The sequence below is a fragment of the Danio rerio genome, chromosome 9 (genome assembly GCF_052040795.2).
Source record: "Danio rerio strain M-AB ecotype USA chromosome 9, GRCz13ab, whole genome shotgun sequence".
In the NCBI taxonomy this organism is placed as follows: domain Eukaryota; kingdom Metazoa; phylum Chordata; class Actinopteri; order Cypriniformes; family Danionidae; genus Danio; species Danio rerio.
In genome coordinates, this window is record NC_141029.1 from 9,160,699 (window position 1) to 9,181,293 (window position 20,595).

Here is a 20,595-nt window from a genome sequence, read left to right on the forward strand (position 1 = left end):
ATTTAATCTTGTTTTCATATTGAATTGTATGTATTTGAACAAGAAACTAGACATTTTTATTTCATAAATAGTATAAATTTATTCGTTCATTTTCTTTTCAGCTTAGTCCCTTTAATAATCTGGGGTCACCACAGCGGAATGAACCGCCAACTTATCCAGCATATGTTTTACGCAGCGGATGCCCTTCCAGCTGCAACCCATCTCTGGGACACGTCCATACACACTCATATACACTCATACACTACGGACAATTTAGCCTACCCAATTCATCTGTACAGCATGTTTTTGGATGCCAACTGACCCAGCCGAGGCTCGAACCAGTGACCTTCTTGCTTATAGAGTAGAATAGCATTGTCCTAAACATATGGGATAATATAAGTTGATAAGTCAGTACAATATATAACGTTCTCTGTAAAAAATGCAGGGTTCCACAATTTATTCATGTTGTCCCGACACAAATCGAGTAAGTTATCTTAACACTTTTAACATATGTTTGTGGATTGAACATAAAAAATTAAGTTCTCCCAATGAAATCTCAAGAATTGTGTTTCAGCTCATTTTAATTAAGAATTGAATCAGTAAAAAAAAAGTTTTTTTTTCATTATTTATTTGTTTTTTTTAAGTGTTGTTATAGTAGACTTTGAATGTTTATATATATATATATATATATATATATATATATATATATATATATATATATATATATATATATATAAACACATATTGTGCCTTTAAAGGATTGGATTTTTGATTTTTGCCTAAAACAGACTAAACAAAACTACACACTGCTTTGGAAGATAAGGGAAACCTAATTTTTTCTGCCAACAAAACCAGCAACCACCTACAGTAGCAAACACACTAGCAGAGATACACTTTTTATGGTTTATCATCTGTCATTGGTTAAAGGCAGTAAAAAAAATGCTAAATTATTTTTTGTGCATGTGTGGTATGTTTCTTGAGACCCCTACAGTTTTTTTTTTCTCACAGTCTGACTAATATAATGATATAATGACTCACTGCACTTGGCACCTGCACAGTGTTCTGTCTGGCTAAGACCAGAGCTATGTTCAAATAACAGTGTACAAGCAGCATGTATACTCCCTTTTTAAATTAAACAACAGTAAACATTCCAGATGCTTGCGATTGCATTAATTACATGCGTTTATTATTATTTTTTATTTTTTTTTACTTGAGCTAAATCAGTCAATCTTCCTCATACATTTGTGGACAGGATATGTATAAATGGACATTTGTACTGCTGGCACTTGAACAGTTCTTCCACAATCTGTAAGTGTTCAGGTCCTGAAGCTTGGCAGTTTTTCCTAATTTGTTTCTTCCTGAGATATCCCAGTTCTGTTCACTCTCCGCTTCCTCTCCTCCATCCCACTCCCCCAGCGCTTAGTCTATCTATCTCCATTGCTCCCTCTTTTATCCATCAAAGCTCATACATGGATTTATTTATTTATGTATTGTGCTCGAGAGCCATTCTAGTGTTTAGCAACAACTGGAATATCCAAATATAAATTAAGTGTCTGTTATGTTCACATATCTATTCTTTTTTTTTATTTACCCAAGCCTTTTTCTGCTTAGAAATGAATGGATGTTACCCATCTGGAAACTATTTTCTTCCAACATTTAAATCATAGCAATGAGAGAAGGGCAAAGAATGGATGCAAAGAAAGATAAGATTTAATATCTAAAATTCATAAACAGTGTTTTTCAGGATTGATATCATGACACTCTGACAGTGTTTATACTTTTTTGGGGAAATCAAACTGATAATAGGTTATTTTTCTATCAATATTAAGCTTAGCTGAGTTTCTTTACAAGAGCTGTGTGACCATTTTTGGTTGCTTTTTTTTTGTACCTTTCTGTTTCCTATTGTATGAAAACAAGAGTTTCAGTGCAGAGTTCTCCAGTGCGTTTTGGATGAAGCTGGGTTGTTCTGAGATTTCCAGAAACTTCTTCTTGGAACTGGGACTTACAAGTTACATATCCTGTGTACAGGCCCACAGCTGCTCACATGAGCGGGCCAAAGGAATGTCCTTAGTTTCCGTTGACTGGCTGTTTTTCTCAGCACTTATTCACTCTGTCAGATGACAGAAACCAGCCGTTATTACCCTCAATATATGAATTATAAAATTAATGCTACTCTCCTTTACACAAGTACACACAAACACGATGAAGATTCACTTTCTTTGTGAAGAAAAATTCAATGAGACGTTAATGTTAGTTCTATTCATATCCATACAATTAAAGCATCAAAAGCTAAAAAGAAATGTTTGTACACTATTGGAAGCCTTCCAAAATAATTTGTTAGCTATATGTGACAAATAGGTATGTTTGGGTAAGTACTAATAAAGAGTAAGTACTTTTTTGGGTAAAAAAAAATAGCATACTTGATGGACAACACAGCCACCAGAGCTTTGCTGTTAGCAGAATTCATTCATTCATTTTCCTTCAGCTTAGTCTCTATTTTAGATGACGACACAGTGAAATGAACCACCACATATTTCACAATATGTTTTATGCAACATATGCCCTTTTAGTGGCAACCCAGTACTGGGAAACACCCATACACACTCAATCACATACACACACCAAGGCCAAATTACTTTATCCAATTCACCTATAGCGCATGTGTGGGAAACCGGAGCACCCGGAGGAGGAGACAAGGCAAACAAGCCTATAGATCCATCTTTGTTAAATATCATTGTAGCCCACATTGTGCTGAATTAAATAAAATGACATGGTAGCCAGGGGTACACTGTAAAAAATGCAGGGTTCCACACAATTCATTCATATTGTCCCAACACAAATTGATTAAGTTAACTTAACACTTTTACCAAAAAAAAAAAAATATATATATATATATATATATATATATATATATATATATATATATATATATATATATATATATATATATATATATATAAGTAGAAGAAATAACAGAAGAAACATGCGTAGAAAAAATAAGTAAAAGAAATATAAGTAGAAGAAATGAGTACAAATGTCAGAACATATCCAAAATCCAGTGGGTTAACATGACTGAAATCCCATGAGTCTGACGATCTTTCACTTTTTATGTTAACACAGTAAAGCAGAAATGCAGATGTTCTACATTATTAGTGGAGCTTGTCTAGTCTTATAAAACAGCATGTTAATGATAACACTTAATGCTTTTGATATATTTTTACTCTTTGCTCAAAAAGCTCAGTGTTTGCCAAGTTACTGGCTGAAATTTAATAGTAAAATTAGGATAGCATGGCAAGAAACCCAATGTTTTTGTGAACTCTCTGCTTCTGCGAGATGTATGACTCCTACTGTATATCTGCTTTTCAGATCACGGTCCAGTCCTGCCAAATTCATAACAAAGATTATCTGTGTAGTGTGTACGCATGTATGTGTGCCAGTTTCGTTATGCACTTATGTGGATATTAGGTACCAGGCACAGACGTCTCACTTTTTTTTTTTTTTTTTTTTTTGCAGAATGAGGTAGATCTATGCAATCAGTCACAGACACAACACACTCATGCACGCACTCACACACATAATAACAAATGTACCTTGCCTGACTCTGATCCTCTCGTATTTTCTCATGGTACATGGTCACTCAGAGTGCACTCATAGGGGTTGTCTCTACACCCTTTTTTTCCCAGCATCCTTGGCTTCCTGTCTTTGTCTATGGCTAGATGCTGGCGCACTGTCTCAGAAGAGGCAGTTGTCTGAACAACTGATAAGACGAAATAGCATGTCACAAAAAGTTGTCATCTAAAGGGAAAACTCACTTGATATATTGCTTCTGGAAGAAGGAATGCTTTCTTGTTGTGTTTGAAGCCATTTCTTGGAATTCCAGCTATTAGCAGTGCTATAAAATCAATCTTTGGGAACTAGAAATATTGATTTATAACACTATGCATTTATCAATTTAGTGAATCCTTGTGAAATGGGTTTCAAAATGCATGGTATCTAGAAAAACACATCTATTAATCTGCAGACTTAACTACTGTCACTTTTAATCATTCATTTTCTTTTTAGCTTAGTCCCTTTATTAATCTGGGGTCACCACAGGGGAATGAACCGCCAACTTATCCAGCTTATGTTTTACGCAACAGATGCCCTTCCAGCTGCAACTTATCTCTGGGAAATACTGTCACTTTATTAATTACAAATGATTACTAATGACTAAATCTGCTTCATGAATGAAGTCTTCTATTTAATAAATGACAATATAGTTTTTTTTAAAAGAAAATACATTTATAAATCTTTCAAGTGGATACAGACGTGGTCAAAATTGTTTGTACCCTTCAGATTTGTCCAAGCCAGTTTCATTAGCTAGCATTTTTTAATGCTTCAGTTGAACCACACTTGGATACCTAATTTTCTTTTGTTTATTTTCAGTCATTTTTGGTTGATCATTACTTTTTAGTTTCAAGTTATTTTAGTGACCAATGTGTTTTGTTTATTTATTTATTTTTTATGGAAGAGTACAACTAATTGTATCCACGTCATTGTATTTATTTGTATTATTGAAAGTGAGCAATTCTTACATTTACATTCAAAAACATTCAGATGCAAAAACCTTATCTAAAATGTTCTTCCTAACTAAATATTTATCTTGTGCTATTGTGTAGAGGTTCAGTAATTTCACTTATTTGGTGATAAATAGGTTATTTCCATTGCTTTTAAAATGACTTGACTGAACATAAATATAGGACGTTGAGAAAAATGCCATTATAATGCATATAGCATTTAGAGGCTTTTGCTTCTGAACTTTTCATTTTGTCATTTAGACTCTTTTATCCAACTGACTTAAAATGAGGACAGCAGAAGCTAATCAAATAAACAAAAAGCAAATGTATTTAGGTACTGTGTCAAGTCTTTTTCTTATTAATAGTTAAACAAACAAACAAACAACCAAACAAAATAATCATCTTACAATGTGTTTCTTGAAAAATGGCTAAACTTTCAGCTTGATCTATTTAGGTAATAATTTGCATGTACAAAAATGATTCAGCCAAGATCAGTAAGTTAATTTCTTTGTTACTTTCATTTCAGGTTTAATAAACTTCTGTTTCGTTTAACCCTGTCATGCAAACAATCACACCGGTGTGATTATAACATTAAAATGCACATCATCAACTGCTGTAAATTTAAATCTGACAGCTCATGCTAAGGGACGGAAAGAGGAGTGTGATGCTTGTCATAAATCACAATTAATTAGAGTTTACAAAAAGTTAAGTTAATTTTAGGTTTCAGACATTCAAATACATCTAACTACTAGCTAAACAGGACATTGATGGTTTGTAAAATACACACGAATGTCTATTTTTTTAGTAATTAACATTTTTAAATATAAATATGGGTGTATGAAAGTAATTTTATTATTATTTTTATATATGTGTAACTTATTTTCTTTATAAATCTTTAGAGAGCTCTGCTGTAATATGTGAAAGTCCCTTTGGGATTAATAAAGTCTTCGAAACAAACGAACAATAACTGGACTATTTGCTTTTTTATGTAAGATACACACTGTTTAGATACACTCTACTCCTCTCAAATTAATAAGCTACTTACTTCCATGTATTTCGAAGGAAACATGTAAATCCAGCAGCTCTGTCTGATCTCTCATGCCGTGTAGACTACAAAAATGATCAATTTTAAACAGTTTTAACGACAAAATACATGTTCTTACACATATTTGAAAATCATAATATTATATATTTTACAATATAATTCTGATGTTTTTCAATATTTGCAAAAAAAGAAACAAAAAACAATACATGGGTGAATAACTGGGGCTGCGGTCTGTCACATGACAATCTTGATGTGTGGCTATGGGAACTTTAAAGAAAAGCACCCTTTATAAAGTTATAAAAAAGTATTTAAAAACTCTAGCAGGAGGTCAGCTGAAGTATTTAGAACTTACGGATAAAAGGGTTAATGAAATAATAATTCTGTCTCTACATAACTGAAATAACTGTTCGCTTCTGAAAGGTGTAGGCTTCACTATTTAAACACATTCATACAATCCGACCAGTTTTAATGAAGCTGTATTTGATTTGGGAAGTTGGTAAAGTAAGCCATGAAACCCTCAATGATGGGAAACACCCACATAATCTCCCATTCACACACACATTCATTCACTACGCCAAATCCAATTCATGTATCAAACTTGGGTCGCTGTAAACAATATAGTTTCAGATTTGTGCAATTTTTTATTTTATTTTTTTATTTATTTTATTTTTTTTACCAAGTAGGATATGTTCCTGCATCATCTTCTTTGTTGATCCTAGAACAACATTCCAATCAGCCAATCAGATTTAGGAGATAAGTTTACAGTTTATGTCAAGTTTACGCTTACAGTAAGTTTTATGTGCTTCTATATTATTGTTGTCCAACTGTTAATCCCCTCTGATTTGGGAAATAATTTACAGTTAGTTTTAGCGGTATTAGATTTTCTAACAAAAATTATCTTCTAGGATCAACATAGATGTTACCCCAGGATTGCATCCTAATTGGCTAAATCACACCCATTATGTGTTATATGCTTTAACCACAAGGCTATTAGAGCAGACAATTCTGTGCATCCTGTACACCATCACTCAACACTGGTTCAGACAGGCTAACCTATGTATCTCAAGATGCCATGTGTGCATATAAACACAATCACACAGATACAGACACTTTGTTTGTGTGGTCGATCCCTATCACACGGTATGATGCGCTGTTACACAAGGCCATATGTGTATCAGCAGGGCATCATGGAGAAATGCAGAAGAAACTCATAAAGTGTGCTGGTATTCTGGATTTTACAGCCCAGCTGCTTGCTCACACTCCATCAGAAACAGCACAGACAGTCCCACTGAACTCCCACTGACCTGCTTGAGCAACACACACAGACACACAAACACACATGCATTCCACACCCAGAGTCCTTTAATTGGCAGGTGGTATGAATCTCTCCTTCGACTCAGTCCATCAGACCTGCTCTGGCCTCACTTTGGGTCTCCAACTCAATTAAACAATCAAACATCATGCCATTTTAAAGCAAATGTGAACTTTAGAATTAATATTCTCCATTTCAAAATTATAGCCACAAAACATAAGCAATGTTTTGCATGATGTTAGAATGAAGAAAAATGGTCCAATTTATGACTTAAAATCCATAACGTGATTCAAACCGTGATATTTGTGATTCGTTACACCACTATCCTAAGATATGGCTGTTTCTTGAGAAATGGCTGAACATTTAGCTTTTTGATCTATTTAGGCAATAATTTGCATGTGCTAAAATGGGTTAGCCAAGATCGATGCGTTTTTTTTTTTCTTTACTTTGTTTCAGGTTTTTAGGCTTCTGATTTGTTTAACCCTTTCATGCATACAATCACACCAGTGTGATTATAATGTTTAATACACATTATCAGCTTATTTAGGAGTGTGATGCTTGTCATAAATAACCACTAATTAGTGTTTTCAAAAAATAACTTTAAGTTTCAGATGTGTGTGTTAGCATGATGTTAGAACAAAGAAAATCACTTACACTTAAAAATAAAGAGACGTTTTTTGCTTTGTGTCAATATTTTTTTTTTTTATTATTTAAATACAAAGTCATATAACTCTGCACACCGTCTAATGTAGTAGGTACTATCCAATATGCTTACAACCATAACATTAACAGCATGATATAGGTGATTGGTTGCTTTATCCTGAGCAGCCAATGAGCTTTCACATCAACATTTAAATACTTCAATGTTGTTTGCATTAGCAATCTACAACGCTTGTTTCAATATCCTCCTCTGCCCCAGGTCTACCTGTGTGTAGATCCGCTACAGAGGTTTCATATATGTTATGTTTGCAGCAGCATGTGTTACATTCTCAGAAAGCATGTCTGTGAATATACTGGCACAACAAAGTTTCAGTACTTGTTCTGCACTAAAAATCAAATCAGCAGCAGCAGCTTAGCAGATCTATTCCACCAAGACAAACGCATATATATATATATATATATATATATATATATATATATATATATATATATATATATATATATATATATATATATATATATATATATATATATATAGAAATATTGTAACTATACTAAATCTTTTGCTGAGTTTTTGACAAATAATATTTCTTCCAAAGAAAGAAAGAAAGAAAGAAAGAAAGAAAGAAAGAAAGAAAGAAAGAAAGAAAGAAAGAAAGAGAAAGCAGAGGAATGTCACAAAAACTTAAATAAATGTAGCACAGAATGCATTATAAAGGAAATGATCAAGTGTTGCTGCAGAGGACATTTTGTTTGGGTTTAATGTGGCCGTATAATGATAGTGTTCTTCAGGAACAGCTATTTGACCAGTCTGAATAGTATATAAGAGGTGGGAACCAGACCCTTTTGTTGTACATCTGTTGTGAAGCAAACTGGTTCTCTGTAAAATGATTTCAGATTTTTGGAGCCTCTTGTTTTTGATGTTACTAAAAGAAGAAATAATACCCTGTCAGAGCTGTGACCCAGTGGTGTGACACAGACTTTGGTACAAATGAGCTACAGTGCTTTGTGGATAACTTGACTTTAAATCTGTTTCACAACACTTTCCCAGTAGTTCCAAGATTTTTAGTGTCAGATTTTATGTCACCAGAAACAAAGAAAATGGTGTACAAAATAAGATGTATGACATGATCTAAAAATAACATGTACATTCAATAACACCTTTGGCTTAATCCCTTTATTTGTCAGAGGTCGCCATAGCAGGATGAACCGCCAACTTGTCCAGCATATGTTTAATGCTGTGGATGCCCCTCCAAGTGCAACCCAGTACTAGGAAACATCCATACACACTTATTCACACACATACACTACAGCCAATTCAGTTTAAAATGCCTGAAATGCCAACTGAGCCAGCCGGGACCTGAACCAGCGACCTTGCAGTGAGTCGTCAGTGCTAACCTCTGTGCCACCGTGTCACCCAAAATAACAAATACAAAATAAATAAAACATTACGCAAGATTAAATGTAATGCAGTAAATAATATTTTACAGCTGCAAGCAGCAATGCACTGGCTAAGTGCTAAAAGTATAGTAGCAACGATTTCAATATTTCAATGACAAAAGGTTGAACAAAAGGTTTCACTAATAGCACCACTACTGTAATAGTCAGAGATTTAAGATTTCAAAGACGTAGAGTTGAAGAACAGATTTGAGAGCAGATTTGAGAAATAAAGTCCCAAGAGTAAAGGTCTTTGCACACTGAAGTCCGAGATTTTCGTATGCATTTTATTATGTATTCATATGCAAAAAATGTATCACAAAAACCAAACCTTGCACACTGAGTTCGATGCATATTATTTTATCCATTCTGAAAAAAACGCAAAACATTTCAAAGTCAGTTTAAGCTGTGATACTTTGTTGTCCTCTCTTTTCTGCAAAGTAGAAAAAGAAAGAGGAATAGGCAACATATTGTGTGCATTAAATACTAGCTTACATAGAGAGGAAGAAGCGTTCTCCTTATTATCGATAAGGAGATAAATGGATAAATTATACGATTATCCACAAATGCAAAGTTCATTTTAGGAAATCAGTGGAATTTTAATACATTGTTTGTGATACGGGCGACTCAGTGGGTAGCACGTTCGCCTCGCAGCAAGAAGGTCGCTGGGTCGCGGGTTAGAACCTCGGCTACAGGTGGTACAGGTAAATTGGGTAGGCTAAATTGCTAAATTGTCTGTAGTGTATGAGTGTGTGTGAATGTTTCCCAGAGATGGGTTGCGGCTGAAAGGGCATCCGCTGCGTAAAAACTTGCTGGCGGTTCATTCCGCTGTGGCGACCCCGGATTAATAAAGGGACTAAGCCGACAAGAAAATGAATGAATAAATGAATGTTTGTGATCCTTCACACATTCACTTACGTAAACAAATCCTGAACAGAGACTGCCAGTACCTATAGACATTATAATAAATGATGGTCGCTGTTGAAGCAATGGATTGAACCATGCACCAAAGTGGACCATGCTTTCTATTATAATGTCTATGGGCAGTACTTCAAATCTATGGACACACACACACCAAGCAGCAGCAGGGAAGAGGTGCACCAGTCATCGAATCCAGCATACATGGGTCCTCAAATGTCTGCCACATTCTGTCTTATATTATGCACTGTGTTTGTCATCTTTTTTATGATAGTCGAAAGTTTCAAGGACAATGTGAGGTTGAATTTATTTTTTAACGTTTTTAGCAAAAATTTCGGTCGAAAATTTCGGATTCAGTGTGCAATATCCTTAAGAACTGTGGGAAATGTGTTTATTTTAGGACATTTTTTTCTTTCTTAGAAATGTGAGTTTATATCTCACCTTTAAACCTAAAGGAATTAAAGATTTAAGGCCACGACTCATAACAGTAGCTCCTGCCCTCTGTCATTTTTCTAATCAGGATCCCAGACTGAGATGAGGTCACAGCTAAGGCCACAGTTCAACAGGGGGCAAAAGCCAGGGCTCAAACAGCTTTAAAGTGATCTGAGACTCTTGACCAAACGCAGTTGGTTTACTGTTCAAGCTGACAGCTGAGTAGTTAAAAGTCCTATTCAGTTACAAAAAAAAAAAAAAAAACTGTTTCAACTTTACAGTTTAAAGACAGAAGAGGCTTCACAAATGATCAAACAACAACGTTCACCATCATCCACATCTTTATAATGTATATGGGAGTGGTTTGGAATGAGGAGGAGTGTGTTTATACTTCACCTCGCTGTTGTTTTATGTCTGTAAACTGAGATTCCATCTCAGGCTCTTCAATCACTAAGAGACCTCTAAACAGAACAGCTGTTGCATTTTTACTATTAGCCAGTTTTTAAAAATGTAAATATTTAAAAAAGTAATATTCTATGTTTACGGTCATTTTCAGTAGCAAGCACTAATGACAGAGGTGTCGAGATAACCAAACACAACATCACACACTCCAACTCTGCTGATGTTGCATTCATTTATGAGTCTACAAAATCATGTTTAATAGATGAAATGGATGATTAAAAACTTTTGTAGCCGTCCCATGGAACAGTGATGATATCAGATATCATTTATTTTCCTTACCTTGGAGCTGTAAAAGTATTGCAGATGCTGAAAGAGAACATATTGCAATGAAACACATGAAAATAAAAAAGCATCCAAGCATCAAAAGCTTCAAACCTGGATCTGATAGCAGGAAGGATGTCTCAATTCCTCCCCATGAGGCAGTCATCTAAGAACAGCCTCTAGCGTATTTTACAGTGAAATTGCAAACCCTTACCAAATTTTGCAATGTTCACAGAGGAAATCTCTTGTTTTCTTTAGCATATTGGCTAATGGTCTGGGACATCATCCAAACACCCTAATGTTGTTAGAACAATCCATCTGACGTAGGGTGTTGTATGGATTGAGACAAAATAATTAATCAATTTATTTTGTAGTGGGTCATGGTGTCATCATGTCTGGGATACACAATAACAATTATGGTTAATTGTGTGTAGATCAATATGTTTCTTGTTCATGAGACAGCACAAATTTAGAAGTCAGAATTTTGTAACTTGACAATGAGACACATACATTTACCACTAACTTTATTAGGTACATCAATATTACTGCACACTAGTACCGGGTTCGACCCCCTTTTGCCTTCAGATTCAACAAGGTACTGGAATATTCCTGACATTTTGGTCCATATTGATATGATAGCATTGTGCAGTTGCTGCAGATTTGTCGGCTGCACATCCATGATGTAAATCTCCTGTTCCACCGCATCCCAAAGGTGCTCTATTGGATTGAGATCTGGTGACTGTGGAGGCCCTTTAAGTACAGTGAATTTATTGTCATGTTCAAGAAAGCAGTCTGAGATGACTCACACTTTATGACATGGCGCGTTATCCTGCTGGAAGTAGCATCAGAAAATGGGTACACTGTGGTCATAAAGGGATATACATGGTCAGCAACAATACTCAGGTATGCCTTTGCGTTGACACAATGCTCAATTGGTACTAAAGGGCGCAAAGTGTGCCAAGAAAATATCCCCTACACCAAAACAGCACCACTACGAGCCTGAAAATTAAAAAATTCTACCAAAATTAGCTGGTCAGGCTGGGAGATGACCAGCTAAAACCAGCTTGACCAGCCTAGCCAGGCTGGGAGCCCAGCCAAAACCAGCTATGTTCAGCTTAAACCAGGCTGGTCAAGCTGGTTTTAGCTGGATTTAGCTGGTCATTTTCCAGCCTGATCAGCTAAGACCAGGCTGGAAATGGCTGCAAACCAGCCTGGAAATGGCCAAAACTCCTCTAAAAAAAAATCCATCCAGCCTAGGCTGGTTTAAGCTGGATTTTTCAGCAGGGTATAATATAGGTGTAATCAAACTTCACCTCAGTAAACCTGGTTAGGCGGTAGAGCACTATTTACCAATGTTTTGTTATTAAACTAAATAACAATTAGATCTGGAAAAAAAATAGTGCTAAAAACAGAAAATCCTGTCATCTTGTCACATTACACTTATGTTTACATTACCAAGACAACAAGTGACTTTTCATTTTCAGTTGTGCTCGCTGATCCTCGTACATCACTCGTTTTCATCTCCTTTTTCACTTGAACAACTAAACGAATGCTCAGGTCTATTTACTGACTGTATTATCGATGCTGTAAAAGGTACTCCATGAACTTGAAAATAGCCTCTTCTCCATCTTCTGCGGGACTTTTTCAGTGGCTGAACAACACTACCTTGCATATAAACCCATTCATAAACAAGAACACAGTCTACACAAGCTTTGAGTGGCTAAAATAGTTTTAAAACATACCTGTCTAAAAGAAATACTTCAGCTGGCACAGCAAATTCATCAGAGTTAAATTCTCGGTGTTGAAGCATTTGAGAGTAAAGTGTTGACGTTAAAGAGTTAGATTTTGATAAATGAATATAATAAGAGTTAGAATTGATTTTATTCAGTGCGAAATCAAGGAGTTATCTTTTCAACACTTGGTGGTGTTATTTCCAACATCCGGGAATTCATGCAGCCCCAGTCACTGAAGAATTTTCCAGACGCCATTTTCCATCTGAGGTTTAGAACAGCAACTGGTGAGTCAAACTACCTAAATGTTGGTATTTTACTGACTTTCTTTAAGGAAATACAGTTGTAAACATGTTGTTAAGTTAATAACTTTAGAATGGAGTGACAATTTTAAACTTCTGCGGTTCATTCATGGTCGTTTGTGTATCTAGCTTAACTGCATTACTATTGACTTCTTTTCAAGAATGTTTTTATATATGCTCACGCATACATAGTGCATAAAAACATCAAATGTACATGTTCAACACATTTCTGTCACGCTTAATGCCATTTTGTGCGTTGTTACCCATCTGTAAAATAAAATCGACACTTCTCCTTTAATTCCAAGCAAACTAGCGAGGGAATCCCCGGACTCCGAGCCGCCTAGCCTAACTTAACGTTACTCTGCCCGGATGGTAACAGCAACACAGGACGGTTTCCATAAGCTCTGGAGAGTTTCTAAAACATATCTGGTGAGTAAATGAACATATGCTTACTTGTAAAAGGCTTCCTGACTAAAACATATGATTGTTTGTTATTCGTGTATGTTAATTTGGTTATTTTAAACACCGCGGCCCTTTAAACTGGTTCATTCGTGGCCGTCCATATACCGTTAGTCCATAAACTCGCGTGATAACGTACGCTTGAATTATATTAAGTGTTGACAACCATTAAAGTCGGAATGTTAACATTAATGTCTTTAAATGACCGCATTTGCACTCAGACATTTAACGTTACAGAAGTCTCCCGGAAGTTGCGGGACTAACGTTAACGTTATCTCGCAAATGCACAGAGATTCCCAGATGCCCAAGTAGATGCCCGCAAATGAATGATAATCTCCCGGAAATCGCGCGTCTCCCGCCCGGTCATTAAACACTTTGCACACCCCTCTCCACCGCATCCCTCCCAGCTCTTCAGGTACGTCGTGCGCAAGTCACCCACACCGTTCTTAAGGTACATTGCGCGCAACTCGCCCCACCGCTCTTCAGGTACTCATCTCTCCCGCTACCTCCCGCAAATCAACTCTGTATCCCCCCTCGGGATGTCTGACGTTAGTAAGTTAGGCTATTTCTGTAGTCAGGAACATCTTAGTCAAGCTTTTTCTCCCGCATGATATTGTGCTTAAAACTATAGGCTAAACTTAAACTTAAAGACAATTTAGTGCGTTGTAAACAGCCACCTGTCTGTAAAATTAATCAACTGATTCATATTTGAGCAGCCTAATGATGATACAGGTTTGATTTGTAGATTTATTATCAATAATCAACATCTGAATCAAAAGATATCTGAAAAAGTGTAAGGCATACTGTGATGTTCATCTCTCTTTTTTAATCTGAAGGTTATGCATATGTGTTAGATACTAATGTTTTGTTGTTTTTTTAACAGCTACAGTTTTCCATACAATAACACAAGAACCTGTGACAATTGGCTGATTAGAGACGGATGGTGTATTTCCAGAGTTGGTGAAATGACCAAGCACACCTTCTTGGTCATATGTGGTGATAATAATTAAGGTATATTTGAAAAAGTTCTGTATTTGTTTCACAAGCTGAGAGGGTATTAGAGCATTAGAGAATAACAAATGACATGAAGGTGATAAGTTTTGTATTGTGGGTGAACTGCTACTTAAATAATGTTTTGCTCTTTGCTTTGTGCTTTGCACTTTTCCTCTTCTGCTTATCCTAATATTTTAGATTATATTTGGACCTGAAACATCTGCTAGACTCCAGGAAAGGTGGCGTCAATACTGGACCTGAAAGGGCCTAACTGGTAAAGAAACACGCATGCACACACACACACACACACACACACACAAACACACACACACACGCGCACACGCTTACAGAAAACTGTAAGTTTATGAATATTTTTACACCGTGGCCAATATTTTGGGGAAGTCAGCATCACTAAATGATATAAAAGATTTTAAGCTCCTCTAAATTTTGCTCCAAGTGTTGTGTTAAATTCAGGATTCTGGACAGACAGCTGCCTGTTTTTCCAGTTCTAGTCATAGTGGTAAACCTAATTGTTTTTGGAGATCCAACAGTGATATATGTGTTTTTTCTACTTTTCCATATCCTGTCACCTCAACCAGCTGGGAGAGTCAAGTTGTGGATCATCATGAAGATTTTCAAAAGGTGAGTTTAGATTTCTTGAATGTTTTATTTACTTTAAATGTTCTTTTAAATATATCATAGAATTTGATTGCAATTTGTTTTTAAACATTTTTCTTAGTCATGCTGGAGTCTTGAAGAGTTCTTAGATGAGCATCACCCTATATCCGTGCATCAGGAACCACCAGACGAGCGATCAGCAGCTACTACATCGTCATGGATAAAAAGGTCATCCTGTGGCTGGGAAGCACTTCATTCACAGGACATGCTTGATGAGATTTCCTAGCTCCAGTTTGTTTTCACACAAGTTTACAGCATTTGTACCTTCATTTAAACTGCTGTGTTTGATATGGAGGACCAAGGAAATACCAGAAGTGAAAGATTTGCACGCCAAGTTGTTTAAAATGTAATTTCAGAAGAAAACTATGCGTTCAGAAGAAAACTATGAGTGACGCTATATTGAACTTTTAAATTGCACTGATGAAACATCAAGTTTGGACCAAATGACTGAAACAGCCTTTTTGAGCACTGGTCATACATATTTTGTTGATACTGTCTGTACTAATAAAACATTTAAAGCATATTTGACATTGTTGCATTTTAAAAACTGAATGAATTGTTGAAGTGGTGAATGTTTTCAAATAAAATGTTTTTTATTTTATAATTTACAGTCTATTTGACCTTTTTACCATATTTACACTCAAGAGAGTTAAATAAAATAAATATATTACACCAGGCAGTGTTAAATATAGTTACATTTTTTAACTCTGCCCAGAGTTAAAATTAACCCTTACTTCGGTGTCAATGTGCCAACCCTTTTGAAAGTGTTGATTTAACTTTGTTTTGAGTGGACCCCATGAGACACTTTCAAAGTGTTGAAATTAACACCCATAGAGTTGTTTTGGGTTCCCATATTTTGCTGTGTGTGGTGTCATCCTTCAGATCATAGTTTTGACCTGCATAAAGTCATTTCCTTCCAGTGTGCAAAAGTGATTCTTATATTGATTCAGGGTTTTAGAAAAGTTCTGCATTATTGGCAGAAGCCCTTTTAGAAACGATCTTTCTTTTCATGCATACAAAGCCATTTTGGTCTTTCAGAAAGAAGTTCAGGTTGATGCAGAGTTAGCAGATGACATCTCTGTCAGGTGTAGATGCATGCTTCACGTGTGCGCGCGAGTGACATATCTGTCTGCTTAAAGAGGCTGCGCAGAAATTCAAATTCAAATTTGTTTACAGACAGTTTGAGATACCTATCGTAATTGAGTTATTTGTCTGTCCGACAATATTTAATTGGAACCTTATCCAGAATATAATAATACATATAAATGCATTTAGATCATTTACTATAATCATTACTGTTGGAATTTTAACCAGCACAACATTTCTGTTGAAAATCACCTGCTGCACCTTTAATTGGTTACAGAGCAGCAATAAATACCACTTTAAAATATGAGGAGTCTTCATGTGATTTTCTAAACTAGTAGGGTTTTAAAATTAATGAATGCATAATAATCATTATAACCATGAAACCGGGATTATTCCTCAGACTACAACCAAAATCTATTACCGTATCGTCCCTAACTGTATAACAGGGAACACTGGTATCTAACAATGTTAATTTTAAAATATAAAGCATAAAAAAATCAGAATAGTAAGTGTCATTGCATTAAAATGTGTTTGACAGTTGGTGTCATGCACATTAGAAACAATAAAAACAGAAAAAATATATATATTATTCAACATTTACTAGGTTTTTACAAAAAAAAAAAAAAGATTATTTTTGCTTTTAATACTGCATTAAAAAAAAAAAAAACCTTTCCTTAATTCCCTAATATAATCTGCTGTTTTATTCCAGTGCAGATTCACAATCTAATACAGTGTTTCTCAACCACATTCCTAGTGGACCACCATTGGATGTCTCCTTTATCTGTCACACCCATTACAGGTCTTTCAGTCTCTGCTAATGTGTTGATGATCTGAATCAGGTGGGTTTAGTTATGGAGTCCTGGAAAATGTGCAGAGCTGGTGGTCCTCCAGGAATGTGGTTGAGAAACACTAATCAAGTAGATGATACTTACTTCAGATGCCACATTTAATCTTTTTTTTTTCAGTTTATGTATTTATTAAATCAAAAAACTAAACAAGACTGTGAGGAGTAAACAGCATGTTGGATTCATTGAATTGCACATCATATATTTTTTTTATTCTGTATTTCAATATTTCTCATCAGTTTAACGTTTGACCGCAAACATGTCAACCCAACTCATTAGATACTCCATCTTTCCCTCACTGTGTTGATTTCATTTGTGACACATTAAACATGTCATCTACCATTACTAAAGACTATAATCAGGCATAAACCAAGAAATTGTTGTGTTTATGTTTGTGTTGTTGATTAGTCGTCACGCAGATTTCACTCTCCAATGGAAATGGCCTAAAGCATCTGGTCCCGGTCTGTTCCAGACACCTGTTAGACAGTTTGTCCAAGACTTGGACGATAGTGTTGAAACGATGGTGGGAATTGTGGTTGCATGGTTAACCACAGAGAGTCATGACTTTGGTACATTGAGAACAGCGTGAGTCATATTGTCTTTGTGTATTCAGGCAAACATTGACGTCCATAAATGGATGTTTCTTTCTCTTTATCGTAAGAATGTGTTCCCATTTAAACAAATAGGATACAAGTCATTTTCCTTCCATTTGCCCACACAGTTTTGCAAACATGTGGTGCTTAAGCTATTACAATGTCATTGTGATATATTAAACACCGCAAAGGGTGATGTCCAACAAGAGACACCAGGCAAAATCATAGCTAGATGTGGTGAATTTTAAAATAGCCACCCACACCGTTATACACTAATTTAAGTCAAAATGGCATTCTAAAATGTAGCATATTGCATTTATTTCAAATGTAAACCATGCTTGCTCTATGTATAATTAACTATTAACAATAACCATAATTAACATAAATATTAACATGTACTTCTCAAAGTGTTTAATAGCCAAAAGAAACAATCAAAGGGTCAACATTATATCATTATTTACATCATGTTCAATTTCAGCTATTAACAGAATTAGCTTCCCGACACATTGATTGCATGTAATTTGGGCATAATTGTTGAACGATCCTAACAGATGAATGCAGATATAGTTTCAGGCCAGTCTGAAGTCAGAGCTCTGGAATGAGACATAGACTTCCTTCTGTCTCTTATTTAATGAGCTTTATAATGCCTTTCCAATGAATGAGGCCTATTGAACTCTACATGACAAAACACCCAAAATCTCTTTGAAATATGTCTAGCTCCAGTTCATAACATGCTGTACCGTCTTTTTAAGGGCACTTTCACCCTGCTGCTGAGTTTGATGTGGATGGTTGATTAGAAATAAAAGATTTTTATGTTTGTTCTAAGAGAATTAAGGGAAATATTTTAGGTTGGTCAGATTGATCAAAACTAGAATGTTTCTTTGCACTTTAATATTAGTTTCATATTCTCATTAGCATGACCAGACAGAATCTGCAGACTTTTTTTTTTTGCTTTTTGTGTAGAATTTTGTAAAAAAATAAAATAAAATCTGCACATTTATGCTGAATGATTTTGAGTTTTTTTTTAACCTAACTTAAAAAATTACTTTAATTCAAAGTTTATCATTAAAATTTAGAACCTTCTTTAGAAATTATCACCACTTGTTTTTGTAAACAAAGCTACAGAAGGTCTCTCATATAATAAATCCACTAAAAGACAGAGAATATTTTACTTTAAAAATCCTAGTGTACATAAATAATCTGAACATTTACATATATTTGATAGTATTACTGAAATTAATAAAAACAATTGAGTAGTTAAACTACTACATTTCAAATCTCATATCAAAATATAGGTCATCTCATATCAATATACAGTACCATTTCTGTAAATTATTTTTGTTTATATATTGACCACATGTAAGTATTTACTCGTTCGTATGTGATCATATTCATCACTTTATTTAGAACTTCAGGGCAAGGATTTGATACATATGTAAATTAATATAATATAACATTAAATATAAAATATATATTGATCGAATATAAAACACTTTTCAAATCTAAAATGATTGATTAGGAAGAATGGTTTCAGGTAAAACATTATAACATGCAAATCATGTAATCATGTACTTGTAATTATACCATAAACAATATATTTCAAACAACACAAAATGAACAATAGAGCATAATATGAAACGATAGACGATGATTTATTTAACCATGCAATATATACTGTCATATTGCACAGGCCTAATTTACATAAGTAAACAAACAGATTAAATGAGTGCCTCAAAAATCTGTGGAAATTTCTTGAGCACAGATTCCGTGTGGGCCGACTCATTAATCTTTGCCTCTGTTGTCTTATTTCATTGTTGTTGTAGTGGTCAGTGTTGTCTGAGACATTTTAGGCTTGTATAAAAAACAAATGTGTGTCTGTGTTTTTGTTCTCTATATTTCTTTGGTCTGCGATTTGTTTTCATTTAAGATGAAGCCAGAGGCCTAACAGTCAGCTTTCTGACCTTCTGTGAGGGATGAGCAGACAGCACATTGACCAAATGCCTTCTGTCATGTGGCTTTCAGTTTTGCCCTGAGTGCATGTACACATCTGGACATCACGTCTAGAGGGAAACTCTTTTTTTTTTTTCTTTTTGTTAAAACATGAACAGCAGTGTGTAAGGTATCTAATGCAAGCATTTAACACTCTGTTTTAAAAGAGTGCTTCTTGCAGTGATTTTAAAGAAGAGGCATTTTAGGTTTCCAAACAACTTTCACTATGTTATGTTAGTGAACTACGTTTTTCTTCATGCAAAGAGCATTTTAGTAATTAAAAGCACTATAAAGACTTTAAAAGTCCCAGATAACAACTGCTGAAATTGCTTACACAGGTTCATACAGTATGGTATTTCATTTTGACCATCAATGAATACATTTACATACATTTATATATTTATGTATCTGTATGCTTGTCTGTCACACCACTGTTTTTGACTGGTTGGCTCCATCTTGTAATTTATTCATATATAGATTAGTGTATACTCCATTCAGCAGTTTTCTTTTCTGCCAGCTTTGCATTCAATTGAAGAATTAATAAACTATTATGGTTTTAACAATGTTTTGTGTTTATTTAAATATTTTGTGGCAATTAGCCATGTGAAAAGTGGGATAAAGTACATCCAGGTGGTTATTTTTGCTGAATAAAACCTTTAGATATGTGAAAAGTTTAGATTTAAAAACCTCTAAGTGCCATCTGAAATTTTCATCTAAAATTAGCATTTTTCTCCGGCTGTTGTGTGTAGTTTCAGTAATTTTACATTTAGTACAAAGAATAGGTTATTTTCATTGCCTTAAAAGTAAAATAACGGATCATAACTATAGGAAGCTGAAAAAAATGCTAATTTTAGAGGA

General features: G+C 34.9%; 1 protein-coding gene and 1 long non-coding RNA gene across 26 annotated transcripts in view; both read left to right on the plus strand.

Moving 5' to 3' along the window:
• Nucleotides 1-20,595, plus strand: part of col4a2 (collagen, type IV, alpha 2) — a 150,357-nt gene that overhangs the window by 21,708 nt on the left and 108,054 nt on the right. The window lies entirely within an intron of this gene.
• Nucleotides 12,843-15,828, plus strand: LOC147842268 (uncharacterized). The gene is made up of 6 exons (XR_015499209.1): nucleotides 12,843-13,079; nucleotides 13,400-13,523; nucleotides 14,437-14,564; nucleotides 14,745-14,820; nucleotides 15,146-15,188; nucleotides 15,286-15,828. It is a non-coding gene; the product is annotated as an uncharacterized LOC147842268 (long non-coding RNA).